Here is a 17,664-nt window from a genome sequence, read left to right as displayed (position 1 = left end):
TGGCAGGTCCCCTTCCACCAACACATCTCACCTCTTTTAAAGCAGCTCAACTGGCATTCTGTTGCAAAGACCATTGAGGTCAAAGCCTTTACATTGGCGTTCAGAGCCAATGGGGCAAAGGCCCTCGTCACCTGAGAAATAGACTTGGTCAGTACCAACAGGAGATCTAATCACCTCCAACTTATGCGCATCCCTAGATTTGCCAAGGTTCTTCGAGGTGGAAGGTCATTCTTGGTACTAACAGCTAAGCTTTGGATCACGTTGCCTATCAAACTCGGTATGGCCAAGTCCAAAAGCTGCTTCAGGAAAGGTTTAACAACCTGGCTCTTCAGTCAAGTGTAGATAGGAAAGTCTGGGCTCATTCTTCGGCCTCTGCTTTTGAGCACTGGGATGTCTCAGCTGAGGCAGCCGGGTACTTTACCGATGTTCATGATTGATTGATTGAAACAGGCATCTCGACAAAGTTGAGCTGCATATGGTTGAAAAGACAACCTGATCTCCCTATGTAACTTGTGAGGACTGGAGGTCTCCCTTCTGCATTCAGCTGTTGGCATGTGGTGCACATATGACATAACTCAGCTGCAATTACACACAAACTGCGGTTATACTAATATGTGCAAAAAAGAAGAAACATCGCATCTCGCCTATATGGGTAGCACCATGAAAATATTGTGCTATAGGGGGCAACATACATTTATTCAACACAAGACAAGCATCTATAGAGACCCAAACCTCAGGCTGCTTTGATCCACCTCTCCTGTTCACACTCTTGTGCTTCATCCTGCAGTCTCTTCACCTCTTCCCTTCTTCCCACACATGAGTAACAGTCAGCAAAAGATTCACAGATGTGTCATACTTTATGAATATTTTCTGTTGCTTGTGAAAGAGCCAAGAGAGATACACCTGGCTATTTCATCCGTGTAGTGGTTGCTAGCAATCACAAAATAATTTCCACTCTTGTGTGCTGCACATTTTACAATGACCACTTCAGCCGTCAATGCATCAAGGAGTTCAATAAATAGCACCTCTTTCTGTGAGGGGAGCTGAGCAAGGCCATTGGGATCACAACTGCCAAAAATTGTGGACCACTCCAATCTCATACTGGCTATCAGAATAGATGGTGACTCTCAAATTATCAGAGGGTCAACAGGCTTAAGTAAGAGCCACCAGTTTGGTCACCTGTGCAGAGGTTACATTAGACAGACTGGAGGCTTCCACTACACCCTCTAAGGAGCAAAATGCATATGCTGCTTTCAAAATCCCTAGTTCATCTCTTAGAAAAGAGCCGTCCAACAACAACATGTGCTTAGACGCTTCCTGAAGGACATCTCGAATTTTGGGTGTTGGCTTGGTATGCAATTCAGTCACATTGAAGCAGTCAAGGCCTACCCCATCATCATTTTCATCAATTAGAGGAAATGACAATAATGTGGCAGTATTGAAACAGGAGCACTTCTACAAAGTAATGCTCACAGCAACAAAGATAGTCTGCTCATACTCTGTAAGTCAGATATTGGTCATTTGTTTGGTTTAATTATGGGTGAGGAGGATCTCAACAGAGTGGAGGACTATAACTGTGAGAGAGTAGCCCATAACAGTCCCCTCACATTGCTAACTGCTGACACCAAATATCACCACTGCCATCAGGCAACCTGCTAACGTTGCAGCTCCTGGGTTAAAAGTGGACGAAAAGTAGAAGTAGACTACACAATGTTTGGAATTTCCATGATTTTGGGCTGGCACTGACAAGGAGCACCCTTCTCTCTCAGAGCAGTACAGCATATAAGGCCTCTCATAGTCAGACATTCCTAGAGCTTGGGTGTGACACAGGTTTTCTCTCAGCTTGAGAAAGGCTTTATCACAATAGTTGTTCTATCTTCACATCTTAGTGTGTAAGCCTCTTTAGAGGTTTGGCCTCTAAGGGAAAATTGGGAATCCACTGACAACAGTAACACCCCATTCCCAAGAACATCCTTACTTCTCCCTGCATTTTGGAAGGGGTAATCGGCAAAATGGCAGATATTATCTCTTTGCTTGGCCCTTTCTTAATGTGATGTCGTAGATACAGGACGTCTTTCTGATAGTGCTGCAGTTTGGTTGGAGACACCTTATGTCTATTCTCAGCTATGTGACTCACAAAGGATATGTCATCTTGCCTGCACACCTCTTGTGTTTTTGACACCATCAATAGGGCATCTATATATTAGGTCAAAGTTGAAATACATGGCAGCTTTAGGGTCTCCAGATTCTTTTTCAAGATCTGCTTAATGATTAAGGGGCTCTCTATAACCATGAAGAACACAGCACCATACCAGACCTTTATTTTGGAAGTGGGTCTCTTCATATAATGGAACTGAGAAGAGCTACTCAGTGTCACAGGGGATGTGGAACAGTATTACAGCTGGATTTGGTACCACAGGACAAAATGGGACAACAATATTATTAATCTTTTGCAGGTCCTGTATGATCCTCCGCTTTCTGTTTTGTTTCTGTATCCCATGATCATGAATTACAGAGACTTCCTAAAATATATTTTAAGATGCCCTGCTCTAATATGAATTCAATTACAGGGGTAGTTCCATCCACCACTTATGGTGAGAGGTTATACTGGGGCATTTGGAGGAATTCAGCATTCTGTTTAATAGTAATCCTTTAACGTTCAACACCTTTGATCAGGACAATATCCTTGCCATAGTAATCCCAAACTTCCTGCCCTAAAAGAGCTTTTTAAACCAGAAGGCAAGTCCTCTTTCATCAAAACAGGGAGTAGTCCAACAACGGGATTCTGAATACTTAATTTAAAATCAGCATCTTTATCATGTTTTTGAATATTGACACCATCCAGTTTATAGTAACTCACACAATCAAGTTCCCAAAAACACCTTTTTCTAACAGATGATCTTGGATAGAGTCACAGATCATAAATTGATGGTCCTTTTTAAGTGGCCCTATTTTTCACAGAAACCTTGAAAGAAACAGGATTAATCCGTTTTTTTTCAGCATATACAACTTGGACTTGGTTTTTGGAGATGGTTTGGTTTGGGACTTCCACTGTTCTTACAGTAGAACAGGCAGCACCTGTGTCAATTTAAAAGGACACGTCATGGCCATTCACCTCAGGTTCTACATATAGGCCACTCTGATCTACCTCAAAGACTGTGGCAAGCAGGTAATCTTCCTCACCTCTAAGGCATCATCATTGTGATTGGCGAGATCCTGGAGTTCTGAGACATTTGAAGACCCAGAACTCTTGGAAAGTATCTAAACTAGGAAATGCATTCTGTGGATTTCTGGCACTCACATTCACAATAAACCCTGTGAGAATTCAGATTATGATGTATCAAGGGGGTTTGGGGCATGTTAGGATTTAGGAGGTCTTTGCACTTGCATATTTGGAGCTGAGTGACATCCATGTTAGACCCTTGGCCATCAAACTGCAATCAGTTTGGATTCAATTGGCACTCATGCTTTCATCGGCCCAACTTATTGAAATAATGACGCAGTGTGGTTTTATTCAGCATAGCTATATCCATTCCCTGACTTGGGTCAACAGGTACTTCTCATCCACCACCAAGTTGGACACCATTCCCACCCTGCATCATCTGATCATAACCAACCTTGATAACCATCCCCTGCATTCCTCTGTCACCATTAGAAACACAGCCAGAATTCATCAGATACGGACCACTCTGAAACTCCTTTTGGGCTAACTTCGTCTGAGCCAGCATGAATTTCTCCTTAAATTTCTTTTGTCTGGCTTCCAGATCATCACTGCAATATTTACTGTATTGCAGTACTTTATCTAAAAGCTTGGACAGTGAACATATTATGCTTTGCTAGATGTGTGAACTAATCTTTGGAGGCATCCTGACAACAAACTGTGACAGAACATTACTGAGATTTCTTCACTCTGGATTTTCAACACCACTATGCTGACAAAAAACCTGCACTCATATTAGGCATGCACTGAATCTTTCGATTCATGAGTAGCTCTTGAAACTTAAAGCCAATAAAGCTCCTGCTGGGGGACCTTATTTTTAAAGAGTAAACCACCTGAATTTACTTCTTCATAACTACAGTGGAGGAAGCATGAGTTTGCGCGTTCCTCTGCGGCTCAGCATTTGGTCACTGCACAGGTATCTTACATTCAGCCCACAAATAATTGAGAACACTATATCAAAGATAATATTCAAATCTTCCCAAAGCACCTTCAAAAGTTTCACAAACCTGTCAACTTGGGTATACAACTGATCAGGGCTCTATCTTAGTTTGGAAATTGATTTTAAAACGTGAAAAGATAACCACGACTCAAAGACGTATGCACATATGCTTCTCCATGCATCTCTCTCAGTGGGTAGGCCTTTATCTCTGAATCACTCTACTCCTATCTCCATCTGCCCCCTGTTCATCATTTGTCTGTTCTTTTTTTGGTTCTCTGAACACATTAATCCCTAAACCTTTGTGTATTGCTCCACCACTGAATATTGCCAACCAGTTTCCATAATTGCAGCTTTAACCCATTGGTTCGCAGGTTTTTAAGTGCATCTTCAGTCATGAACATCCTAAAATTCTTTCTTAGGGTTGCATTTTTAGAAATATAAAATTAATCTCAAATTCTATAGCTTTGCCCTTGAGAGCCTCATTTGTCATGCAAACAAACACAAACGATGGACAGAATGCGGAACTAATCAAACATTCACCCCCAGTCACATATGATGGTTTAATCCACCAATTCATTTGCTCACCATGCCACCCCAGTTTGCCCAGGTATGGGTCCTGTGCTTGCTATGCCACCAGATTGAAGCTAGCCTGGCTGATGAAGGGTGATACCCTGAAACAGTTCCTAGGATGCTTGTTTCTGGTCCTGGCCTGGCAGTTCAGGCTGGACTTTTTCCATGAGGAACTGGGTCAAGACTGATTTACATATGGCTGGGTCCGAACTGGAATGGCATGGCAAGCAAATGAACTGATGGATTAAACCCAGATCTGTGACTGGGGGTGAATGTTTGATTTGTTCTGCATTCCGTCCATCATCTGTTGTTTTTGCATTTGTCGTCACAAGTGGGAAGGCTATGCCCAGACGTGGGTCCTGTGCTTGCTACACTACCAGATTCAAGTTAGCCTGGCTGATGAAGGGTGATACCCTGAAACCAGTCCCATGATGCTTGTTTCTGGTCCAGGGAGGACCTGGCCTGGCAGTTCAAGCTGGACTGTTACCAAGGGAAACTAGGTCAAGACTGATTTACATATGGCTAGGACCGAACTGGAACATCATGGCAAGCAAAAGGACTGATGGATTAAATCTAGATCTATGACTGGGGGTGAATGTTTGATTTGTTCTGCATTCCGTTCATCATCTGTTGTTTTTTCATTTGTCATGCAAGCATGCCTAGGAGTTTCCTTTCAGAATAACAAAAGTTATTTTCTTTGTACTCATCTATGAACCCCGCCTCGAGAGTTCCTTTAATGATTTCCTCCAACTCTATATCTACCCTTACCAAATCTAATGTCCTTAAGGGGGTGTCAGTCACTGATGACCATGACTTGGGGCTATCAGCCTCTTCAGGCAGCACACACATATCAGGAGTTTCTCATGTTCAGGGTCTTGCTTTCATCAAAAGGTATTGATCACTGATGCAAGAGTGGTTGTGGTAACTATAGGTGTGACAGGTGTTGTAATAACAACATTATTTAGAGACATTGTTGGTGAAGCCGGCAAGGGAATCGGTTTCATTACCTGGGGAACTGAAAGTGGAATTGATGGCTTTATATGTGGAGCTGTGAGTAGAATAGGCACCAATTGTGGCACTAGTTGTGGATTTGGGAGTAGACCAGGTATTAACTGTGGAGGAGGAAGGGTACAAGATAATCCCCTATTGAGGAAGCCCTGACCAATGGGTGAACTAGCACCTGTATCTGTGGATGGCAGGAGTTCCACTAGGAATTAAATTCCCCAGATAGCTGGACTATATAATATAGTGGTGGTGGTTGAGAGAGGAACAAGTCATCTAAGTAGTTTTAGCTTGAATCAGTAGCACTGTTCTCGCCTTTCCTTGTTTCAATCTCAACCCCCTCTTGTGCTTTCCTTTCCTTTGTTTTTCCATAAGGCAATATGGGGTACATCCTAACTCCCTCAACAATATCTTTCCTCCATACTTGCTGTTCTTCATCCCACTTCGCTTCCATCCAACTCTTAACTGTCTTTTTTGCTTAATTTTGATATTGACTTTCTCTTTCGCATGTGCTATCCATTCTCTTACTTTTAGGAATTCACATTGGGCTGGTCTAGGTGGGGGCCATGTTTCGTATAGCACTCTCCTCAAATCTTTAAGAACATTCAAATTAAAGGTACCATATTGTGGAAACTGTAAAGACCTTCATTGGCAGTGATCTTATACCATTGGTTAAGCCAAATACACATGTGTAAACCCACATTGGTTGTCATGTAGTAAGTAGGCGTACCCTTGAGAGAGGCGTTCTCAACGTCATGGACAGGTATTTTAACAGCATCACTAAATAAAGCCCTTCATTTGTTGAAAAAAATCAGGATTCCTCTATATTTGACACAACACAATTCAATTAAGTTTCAATTGAAGTAACTGGTGGTTTCTGAACATCACATAGCAAAATGCAACAACACTAACTCCCAATCTCATTTCAACACCATGAAACTGTCCACTCACAGTGCAGCACTCTCTGACATAATGACTAATCCCAGCACGGCACATACACTAACTGACCAATACCAGGGTGGCACCTTATGAAACAACTTGCAGCACGTCACATCAGTTGTGACAAGACCATGTCACTCACCTGAATTCCCGGTTCTGCGGGAGCGAAGAGAATAAAACCCTCACCCCTAAACACTATTCTCTTGTATCTGAAATGAACAGAGAACAAGCGAATAGCCTCTGGGGGAAAGGTATAGGGAACAGGGATTTGGCAAGGGAAGAGAAACAAAACACTGGTTCACGAAGGAGCGTCACTGTTGTTCTAAGAAAGTTGCCCCACGGCTTGGTGTAGGAATTATAAGACCAAAAACATATAAAAACAAAAGAACTAACAATCTCAAAGAGGCTCTCAGCAAAATAACAATAATTATTATCATTCGATTGGACAATCACCTAGTCTTCAGAAAAGTCACAATAAGTATTAGCGCTCCATTGCTCAACTATTAAGCCCACTATTGTAACTCACAACAAAATCATTATAAAATCAAACTTATGAATTTGTCTTTTGTTATTCATTTTCACACAATAGACTTGCTCCAAAACAATCAGAATAAACGTTTAAGTTCACATAGATATCGAGCGATGCTTTCAGGAGTTCACAACACGTAACTTTAATGCTGCTTTTAAAAATACTTCTCATCAACAAATGTCTTTCATAATGCATCAAAAGGTCACTTACCTCAAGAAGGCTGAAAACAAGGAGACAAAAGAGGAATTACTCACGAACCGACTTCTCCTAGAATGTTTTGATTAATTGAGGAAGATGGAATACTGCTCATAAATTCTCCAGCCGCTGCAAAAGTAATCCGCTCCAGAGAGGGAAGTTCTGATGAAGCTGTGTACTGAAAAGACAACTCCTGAATGAATCATGGAACTCCAGCTGAACCAGGAACACCTGCGAGCGAAGGAAGACTCGAAGCCAAGCACAGGAAACACCTTGGCAGTTCTATTTCCAGATTGGTGATGAGTCATCAGACACATGCTGGTGATGAGTCATCAATCACTTCTGATGATTTATATGAAGGAAGTCTGGTGTCTCCATAAACCACTTGCCACACAGTTCACAAATGGAACAACACTTGCTTTTATCAATATTAGCAAACATGCAATGTAATGTTCCTCATAAGTTACAGGGAAGTACTGTGCTGTAAACACATCCATGACATGTTTCATTGTTCTTCTTACATGCTGATTTATTTTGTGGGGGTTCAGCAAGAAGCGTGCGTGTGTAAGTGCAAGCAGAATACTGACAACCAGAAACTAAATAATAACTCTTGTCTGTTCCACTGAAGAAAATTCAAAGTCATCAATGACTCTAGGAGAATTGGGGAATAACACTACGAGGATGTTATTACACACACAAAGTGAAATCTTGACCAGCAGAATATCCCCCTGAGTACAGCGGTTGAATCCTCTGTGCAGAAGGACTAACTAAACACCAACCTCAATTAATTTATCCTCACCATCAAAGGTAATAAGACCCTCATGTGCGGCTAATAGCACTTCAAAGTCCGGCACCACAAACTTTAACATTAACAGAAAACATACAACTTCATATACTCACTACATATCCTGGGATATTAGACTATGAAGAGTCTGATAACCAAACTTCAACTCAAGATACCGTAAACCATTCAAGAACACCAGAATGCCTTCATATTTTCATACCGATTTTGTGACAAATTCTATCTATGCATCCATGAGAAAAATCTTCTGCTACCATCTTGATAGCTTGAGTGATAAGGATGGTGTTTGCACTGAACAATTTGGCACAAACTTGGATCTCCATTATGTCCACTGGGAAGGACCCTTATCTCGAACTGATGCAAAAATCATAAATTCAGCAATATATAATCAGAATCTGCCCAGCACACAGAAAGAGAAGAGTAATTTTGCAAACCATTAAGGTATATTACCAAATTAATAAAGTTACAATTTCAAATTGAATCAGTTAAGCATTAATCAGCTTATAGGAATATATTTCAGGCAATTCAATTTGAAAAACTCAAGTACACTTTATTAAAGACAGCATATGCAAAGTGAATTAATATTCTGTTTCCATAAAGGAAAACTCCCTAATGCTAAGCTAAGGTTGTGGGTAGGTTGGAAAATTTCATAGCAGCTGGTGTTAGCAAACATAGATTGAACGTAGAATCAAATGAAGGTTCCTACCAAGAAAAGGAAAAATATACTTCTTAGTAAATCTATGAGCAAAAATAGAGTGATTATTGAGTCTCAGGAGAGAGAAAGGGGCGTCTCCCTGCAAAGGTAAACAGGGGCAAATTCTGACTACCTAAAATTTGTTTTATACAGTTAAAACATGAACTTATGTCTAAGGGATACATTCTCCAAGTTCCCTCCAAGTAAGAACTAATCAAAAATCATCAGTGTTCCCGCTGTACTTTGTGTCAGCTTCCTTCTCACACATAATGCAATGCCTGATACAATGCCTGATTCTTCCATCATCATGGCCTTCACAATATCTCACAAAGGAGTACCCACATCCTCTGCATCCCATGCTGGTGTTGAGAATCATCGTCCAATCAATTAATTGCAACAAACATGATCTTCACACAGCAAGCTAACAGAAAATTTTCCTTCATAGGAACACAGTAACTGTAATGCCTGAAAAAAACAAAGTTATTCACACCAAAAAAAAGAAAATTGACATTAAAATACAGTTGTTGACCTAGACCCCCCCGTTTCAATGTTAATATGCATATCCCAACTATACCTAAATCAAAAACATATAAATCATTGTTTTCACTAAAACTAAGTGTAAAATAATATGTGCACACATATAAGTAATGCTTAAGCATGTTGCAAGTAAACATACTATTAGAACTTTGTGGTGATACATACCTTCTTCTAGTTAGACTAGTAGAGTAGGCTTCTATGGGTAGCGATGAAGAATTAGTAGCACTTGTGTGATGTGACCAAATCTCTTAGTACCAGGGACGACATGTGCTGCAGCAGGAAGGTAAGGTGTGATTAGGAAGTCAATAACCAATCTTTGACAGAAATGGGATTGGGCCAGGGAATTGAGACCACATTCAAGGATGAACTTCCACGATGGACACAGTTGGAAATGTCCACACTTAATCATATCACTGAAGTGATGATGTAAAGGATCAATGTCAGAGATATCTGGAGCAAGCTGTATTGCAACACAGCTTGTACTAGTCTTTTCAAGACAGTGGGGACCAGTAAATGTTTTGAGATCCCCTGGATCCCTGTCAACATTAGTAACCTGGCCAATTTTAAGGCAGTCTGTGAATATTCTTTGGCAAGGAGAAAGGTGCAACAACTTTTACCAGGGAGGCAAAAACTGGAGTGTCTGTTCTCTGGAAATGTTCCCCAGAACCAGGGTTGTGAAGTGGCTTAAAGGTTTAACCATAGTGATCGTTTTTTGGAGATCATCTTCAGAGACTTGATGAAAGAGGTGCCATTTTGCCTTGGGTTTACATTTGAGATGTACATTAGAGAATTTGGAAGGTGGGACAATTAATGTTCAACAGATTGAACTTTAATGTCAAAAGAAGTAGCAAACTCTTTTGTTTCACTGCAGGGTCATTGCAGGAAAGTGCCCTTTTTGGATGGCCGCCCGACTTTTTCACTCTAGATGCTGTTGGTTATGACTCTGACAGTGCACTGGAGCCTGCTAACTGGGCCAGTGCTCTCTCCCTAAATTGGTAACTGTAAATTTGTATACCCAATTCACAAGTACTTTAACATTAACTGGTTTTCTTTGGTTTGGTGTCTAAATTTATATAAAAATCTGCTTGATTTTTACAAATCAGTGTCAGATTTCTTTCGAGTCACGTCAATTACTTTCGAGTCGCGTCAATGTTGGTATTCTGAAATACTTAACATATGTTCCTGTAATAGAGCCTGACTGCTCTTTGTCACACTACCAGGACTGAGCTAAGGGTTTATTATTGTGAATCTGAGGGACCATCTTCGGGGTACTGTGAGTGTATTACATAGTGAAGCCTAACCAGCATCACTTTATAATACTCCAATTTCCTATAGTAATAAAATCTGACAGAGGGGACAGTTTGTCGTTCTGATTGCTTCAAATCATTGCTTCAGGTTATTGTTGTAGAATTGATAACATATTTGACGTGGCAGGACTTATCATGGAAAGTATTCTTCTTTTGAACTCTACTAGCCATCCTGAGTATACTGTGGCTGGAAGAAGTGTTTGGGTATTTTTCTTTTGCCCTGAAATGGAGCTGGTCATCCAGAAGGTTAAACATTACTTAGTTGAGTCTGGCGGTGGAGATGTTTATGTCATTGTGAGGACTGACAGTGAACAAGCTGTTGAAAGCAAGTGTCAGTAGAATGTTGAAGGTGAGGCTCTTAGGGTCCAGGAACTAGTTTTTTTTTTTCTTCAGATTTGCCTATGGACTTGCTGTGATTTAAAGCTAGAGAAAAAGGAAGAAGGAGATTACACAACCAACCCCAAAAGTATTGGATCATCAGAGAATATCATGTCAGTCTTTGGAATTATGAGATATAGGGGGTCATTCTGACCCCGGCGGTCTAAGACCGCCGGGGCCAGGGTCGGCGGGAGCACCGCCGACAGGCCGGCGGTGCCCCGCAGGGCATTCTGACCGCGGCGGTTCGGCCGCGGTCAGAAGAGGCAAACCGGCGGTCTCCCGCCGGTTTACCGCTGCCCTTAGAATCCCCCATGGCGGCGCAGCTTGCTGCGCCGCCATGGGGGATTCTGACACCCCCTACCGCCATCCAAAGTATTTCAGTGTCTGCTAAGCAGACACTGAAATACGCGACGGGTGCAACTGCACCCGTCGCACCCCTGCAACTACGCCGGCTCAATTCTGAGCCGGCGTCCTCGTTGCAGGGGCATTTCCTCTGGGCCGGCGGGCGCTCTTTTGGAGAGCGCCCGCCGGCCCAGAGGAAATGTCTGAATGGCCGCCGCGGTCTTTTGACCGCGGTGCGGTCATTCAGCGGCGGTACCCTGGCGACGGCCTCCGCCGTCCGCCAGGGTCAGAATGAGGCCCATAGCGTTCAACCTGTAATATGGGTGGGCTTGCTGAAATGTTGAATGAGCTCATTAGAAGTGTGGAGTGAGGGCTGGATTATTACTGTGTTGTCAAGGAGTCCCCCAATGTTGACTGAAAGCACCAAAATATGCTAGAATCAGCAAGTATAAACTGATTAGCAGAGTGTTGTTGCAGATGACCAAGTCCCACTGCACAACCCCTTTGTCTGTGTAGAGGTGCCATTAGCTGGAGAGTTAGACTGCCAACATGCTCTTCACCAAATCCACGGAAGACAGCCAAGTCCTTGCCTTCTGCAATGCTCTTAGGTGGTTGGCTGAAGGGCCTGTGTGGTGTGAGCCCATAGAGCTTGGCCTTTCATCCAGCCTTTTATTTGTTTTTACATTTATTTTGGATTTGCACATCTATTTTGGAACTGCAAATCCAAGGCAAGCCTCATGCCCAGCACTATGAACCCAAGGCAAGCTTCTCCAATCCACATTGCCCCTTTAAAGGTTTGTGGACCTGATTTGCGAATCTGTGATAGGCGATAGGCAATGCATAGGTCTGAGTAGCTTGACCTGTGTAGAGGGTATGCCAGCATGAAGCTTGCTGAAGATCCCTGGTGCCTTTTCGGTATTTGCAGTTCCCTGACCCCGCTAACATGCCATCCGGTGTCTGGTCTCGCTACCACGGCCCTGGCTGCCATTTTAGGTCATGCCACTCATTTTAATGTTTTTTATTTAAGCCAACTGGGGCTCCTATTTCAGGGAGCCACATCTGTGACATGGTGGTCAGGGTGTACTGACCCTTATATTATCTTTCCATTTTTTTCAGAATGCAGGAATAACACCCAGTATCCTGAAATATATGCTGCAAGAGGAATTTCTTAAATTGCTCAGATCTGTGGTTCCAACCTTTGAATCATGAATCTGACAGTGAGAATGGGAGATAAAGCTCCTTCATCCATTCTAATACCTTTGATTTTTAAAGCTCTGAACTCATGGAGGATGTGTGGATCCCAAACAACAGAAATATACAAAAATGTTAACCCTTTAAAGCCTACTCTGCAACTTTTTCCAAAGCTTTAGTCTCAAAATCTACTGAATGGATTAACACCAGATCAACAAAACCTTTAGTTTAGTACCATTTAGTGGTTTCGGCTGCAGGAGCGAGCACATTTTCCAATTGGATCTAAACTGGGAACATACATCTTTTTTCACATGTATAAAGTATTTATGCAGCACTTCAAATAGTAATAAAGTGAAAACACAACACAACATAAATCCTCACCAATTTAGAAAAAAAGACTTAATGTAATAAATTATTTTCAGATCAAAATGACAAAAAAAAGCCCATCAATAGAACTGGAGATATGCAGTTTTATAGATTTAAGTTAAAATAGTGCCTAGAAGTACAAAGTGCCAACTGTGGTTATCTGGTCCAGCCAGACCCAGACAAAATCACAAGTTCAGGCTGACCATGATGGCTGCGGGCTAGATACAGGGACCCAGTTATTTGCACCAAACAAAGTATCTTAAATCCTGGCTTGTGGAGCATTGTGATAGCCCACTTTGAGGATGCATCACACAGTATCAGTTCTGAGGAATCTGCAGAGCTCTGATGTGCCATCCTTTGTCATCATGGAGGATGCCGTCACCAAGGGGCTTGCAATGTGAAGATTGCATTATTTTCCCACTTCCCATGCCTTGGGAGTTGAAGAGCAGGAAACTGGCTTCCTTGCTGGCATCAGCAAAAAGAGTGTCAGTTGGCCATCAGGGTCACATGGCTCTGAGGAGTTTGCCACAAAGTCCCTGTGTCCCTCGCAGTGTGCAGGATGAGTGTACAGTTGTTCCACAGAGGGGCAGAGGTACCTGCTTTAAGACAAATAAATGCCCAGCGCACATCAAAAATTGAAAAATTTTATTTTTTTCCAGCCACTGCAGCAGCCACATTAAAGACCGGCCCTCGGTGAAAAGGGTGCCTCAACTTTCCCTGTTCAGAAAAAAAGGTGTATTTTTCAGGCCCCTTATGAACAGAGAGCACCTATTGCTGCATTAAGTGTTGGGATACTACCCATAAGCCAGTAAGCAGGGGAAAAGGTGCACTCCTAATTCACTCGGGAAAGACTAGTGCCCCCCAGCAAAAGGTGGATTCACTTTCCAGCTCTGAGCTATTGTGTTGCTCTGGAGTGTGTTGTATTCATTGTGTTTTTTGAGAGGCTGCTAGGCAACATAGTATAACTACATTAATACAGTTCCTTTTTAAAATTAAAAAAAATGATTGGACATTGATTTAATGAGTGTTGCAGAGTCAGACAATTGTAATGTAAGTGATACAGCTTCACAATGGCTGAGAACTGGATAAAAACCTTTACAAAGATTGATAGATAACACATTGATTTTATGAGAAGCATGTTGCGGTTCCCCTTTAAGGAGTCCTGTGTATAAGTGGGATATAGTAGTAGTAATAACTTTATTTCAGCTGAAAGCCATGAAAGTCGTTCAATCAATTCTTAAAACACATTAAGACATATAAATATGATCATCAAGTAAAAATCTAGTCAACAAAAAGAAACACATGCATAAAAGGATTAAACAACTGATAAAATTCAGGATTCCATCCTTAATGCTAATGTCAATGCACAAGTCTCAGGATACAGATCCTATGACCGATTACAATAGTAACAAGGCCATTTCATACATTTCCTAGTAGGGTGCAGTATTATGAAACCTCTCAGTCATGTTTAACAGGGGTTACAGAATAATTTATAAAAGCCTATGTGCCCTCCAGTGAACCATACTAAGAACAGGCCTAGTTCAAGAAGTACAGTTGCACATCCATATTTAGATAATATTCATGTCCATAAGGTGCAGGAATTTCGCTTGGAGGTTCCATGCCCAGTGTAGAAAATAAGAAATGACAAATACTATTTGTTATTTTGGGTCATTTTTTAGAATCCTTAATGCCTCCCAATAATATCTTGCACCAATACGTTTGCACGCAGCAATCATCCATTTCTTATGGTCAACAAACAGATTGCAAAAATCCATGTGCAAGTATGGATTTGACATCACCTTCGGCCAGGTAACTTGTTTATAGTTATTTGCCAATCATGGCTCAGGCACCATAGTAAAACAGTTATTCTTTGACCTCAGAATGCATCGCCAAGGAGAGTAAGAATTAGGGAGTTATGGTCCCTATCATGGCGAAAATCAACCCTCATGTCTTCCAGCATAGGCCACAATCTGACATCTACTAATAGACAGTTAATAACTCTAGTAGACTGGTCGCGCTTGAAGGTTGGAGCAATACATATATCTGAGTGTGTATGGCCATTGCAAGCCTTAAACCCACGCTTAAGGCACAGTGCTGTTAACTGAAGGGCGGCACAGGAACAAATATGCAGTCACCTTCCCATCAATCATGGAATACCCCATTATTCATCCTTGTCAGCAGTCAAATTGCTACTATAAAGAGGGGGCTCAAATGAGCAATTGACATCACCTGCATCCACTATGTAAAGAGAATGATGCGATGTATCTACAAATTTGCTTAACTGTGCCAAGGTCTGAGACTCCACTCACTGCAAAACTGATGTAGCATAGATATTAATTATTACAAGCCTGAAGCCTCGCTTGAATTTAAGCTGTACGCTTAGTAAATCAGGTGAATCAATTTTTAGGGCTGAGTGAGTGCACTGCAAGTTCTTATTTAGCAATATCAAAAGGCCTCCCTTAGCCTGACCACTACCCCCGGCAGTGGGCTGGGCCCCCATATTATAAGTTAGAATCCCTTCCAAGAAGATTGAGTCAATTGCCCAGGTCTCCTGAAATATGCATATATCATACTGATTTCATTAGAGTTACTCCCCATTACATCATGGCTGTGCTTCTGCTTACTAGCCCTGATGGAGCCCATTTCTCCCTCAACATAAAGAGGAGAATTATTAATAAGAGGCAGCTCATTAGCAGTAGCCAGATTAGTAGCAGGCCCCTGAGGCTGGTCATTAAGTGATAACCTAGATTCCAACAAAACAGTACCGGTGGTCCCGCCCCTTCATGCAAACACTGTCCCACCCTCACTTGACCACGCACACCTGCATCTGCAGGACTGTCCAGGCTCCCCCGTTGCTTTATCCAGCAGCAGAAGCCTCAAGCTTTTAACTTTGTCCATTTTCTGGTGCACAGATGCTAGATCAAAACTATTAGGATATTTAGTGGCTCATCACCAGCAGTCAACCCATTATGTTCGGAAGCAGCAATGTTGCAAGTTCCCCCATTCTCCACCAGATGCCCGAACCGATTAGAGCACAAGATATTCGGAACCACAGTAACCTCAGTGCTTAGGTGAAAACGAGAAACCTCCTCTTCCATGGCAGCACTTCTGTTGTCACACTGTGGCACAACTGACCGTTCACACTGACTAGTAGCCAGCACAGGGAGTGGTATCTTGCTGGTAAGTTGAACCACTTCCTTATGACCAGCCTTGCTCTGTTTCTTAAGCAGCTCAGAACTTTTCTTAAACATATCAGGTATTTTATTGATTTGATGACCATTATTTTTGCATTTTTACTCAGAATGGCCTCCACTTCTTCAGTCAAATCATTTATGTCCTCTAAGGTACTAGTCTATTTACAGCCCAGACAACTAGATTTATTAGGAGGCTTCTTAGATTTTTTGGCAAAACTGGTATGTGAAGGAGCCTCTGCGGCTTTACCCTTGCCTATACCAGCTTGAGTGATTCAACAGAAATAACTCCCAATATTGTAACAACAGACATGGCCAAAGCTATAATCAGTCCCACTGCTAAATCTCAAAACCTACTTGTGTGAAGAAGGAGGGGGGACCCAGCCCAGCCTCTTCCGGGCAAGGATGGGTGAAGACGGGCCCTGTCTTTGTCCGGGCACATGTCCGGGCACGTCCCACACTGCGGTGAACTACCAGCGCTTAAGTAGCGCATCAGCAGGCAGCCAGGGCAAGGTCTGGACAGCAGTGCAGGCTGGGAGGCAAAGTCCCACCCCAACAGAGCAGTGGCTTTCAGCCTAGAGAGGTTTCCTTTTTTTGTGCGCATCCCCCGCTGCGGTGAATCACCAGCGCTTAAGTAGCACAACAGCAGGCAGACAGGGCAAAGTCCAGACAGCAGTGCAGGCTGTGGGACAGAGTCCCACCTCAACCAAGTACTGACTTTCGGCCCAGAGAGGTTTGTTTTTGGTATGCACGTCCCCATTGATTGTTATTTGTAAGTCTGGGTGAAATTTTAACTGTGCCAGAGTAATCAGAGTAATTTCAGTAGTTTTCCATTACTCTTTTGACATGAAATTTCCAAAAAGTATGGGATTACACCTATTTGTGTAATTATGAGTAATTTGGCACAAATATCCTACTGCAGGAGCACAGGAACAACAAATTTAGAGAGTGCAAGTGGCTGATGGCTACTGCTGTTCGTGTTCTGTTGCATTTATCACTTTTTGCCTAGTTCAAAAATGCATCCTCCGGTCCATTTTGGATGTGAGGGTGTATTTTGTGCTAAGAAAATATTGATAAATGCTGGTTTATTCTCTTCTATAATTCTGTGTAATCTCATGTAGTTTTGGTGCAATTTTGTGTAATTACATTACAGCAAATTACCCAGGTTTAGCCCACCTCTAGTTCTTTGCTATGTTCCTGTGTTTCTGAATTTCTAGCCTACAGCACTTCTCTGAGGTCTTGGATGGCTCTGACTTTTCCCTGAGAGTCAAGTCCACAAAGAGATACTTAGCCCCCACTTACAATGCCCTCTGGTGCCCCAAAAATCTAAAGGCAAAATAGACCAGTAGACATCATTGGGTCCCAATAACATCTGATTGCACTGGGATCTCCCAAACTCAACTTCTCATAAAAATAAAATACCGTTGTATGTAAACACCACTTTTTCAAAATACATATTTT

This window comes from Pleurodeles waltl, chromosome 6 (assembly GCF_031143425.1).
Source record: "Pleurodeles waltl isolate 20211129_DDA chromosome 6, aPleWal1.hap1.20221129, whole genome shotgun sequence".
NCBI classification, from domain to species: Eukaryota; Metazoa; Chordata; class Amphibia; order Caudata; family Salamandridae; genus Pleurodeles; species Pleurodeles waltl.
This window is presented reverse-complemented; position numbering follows the sequence as displayed.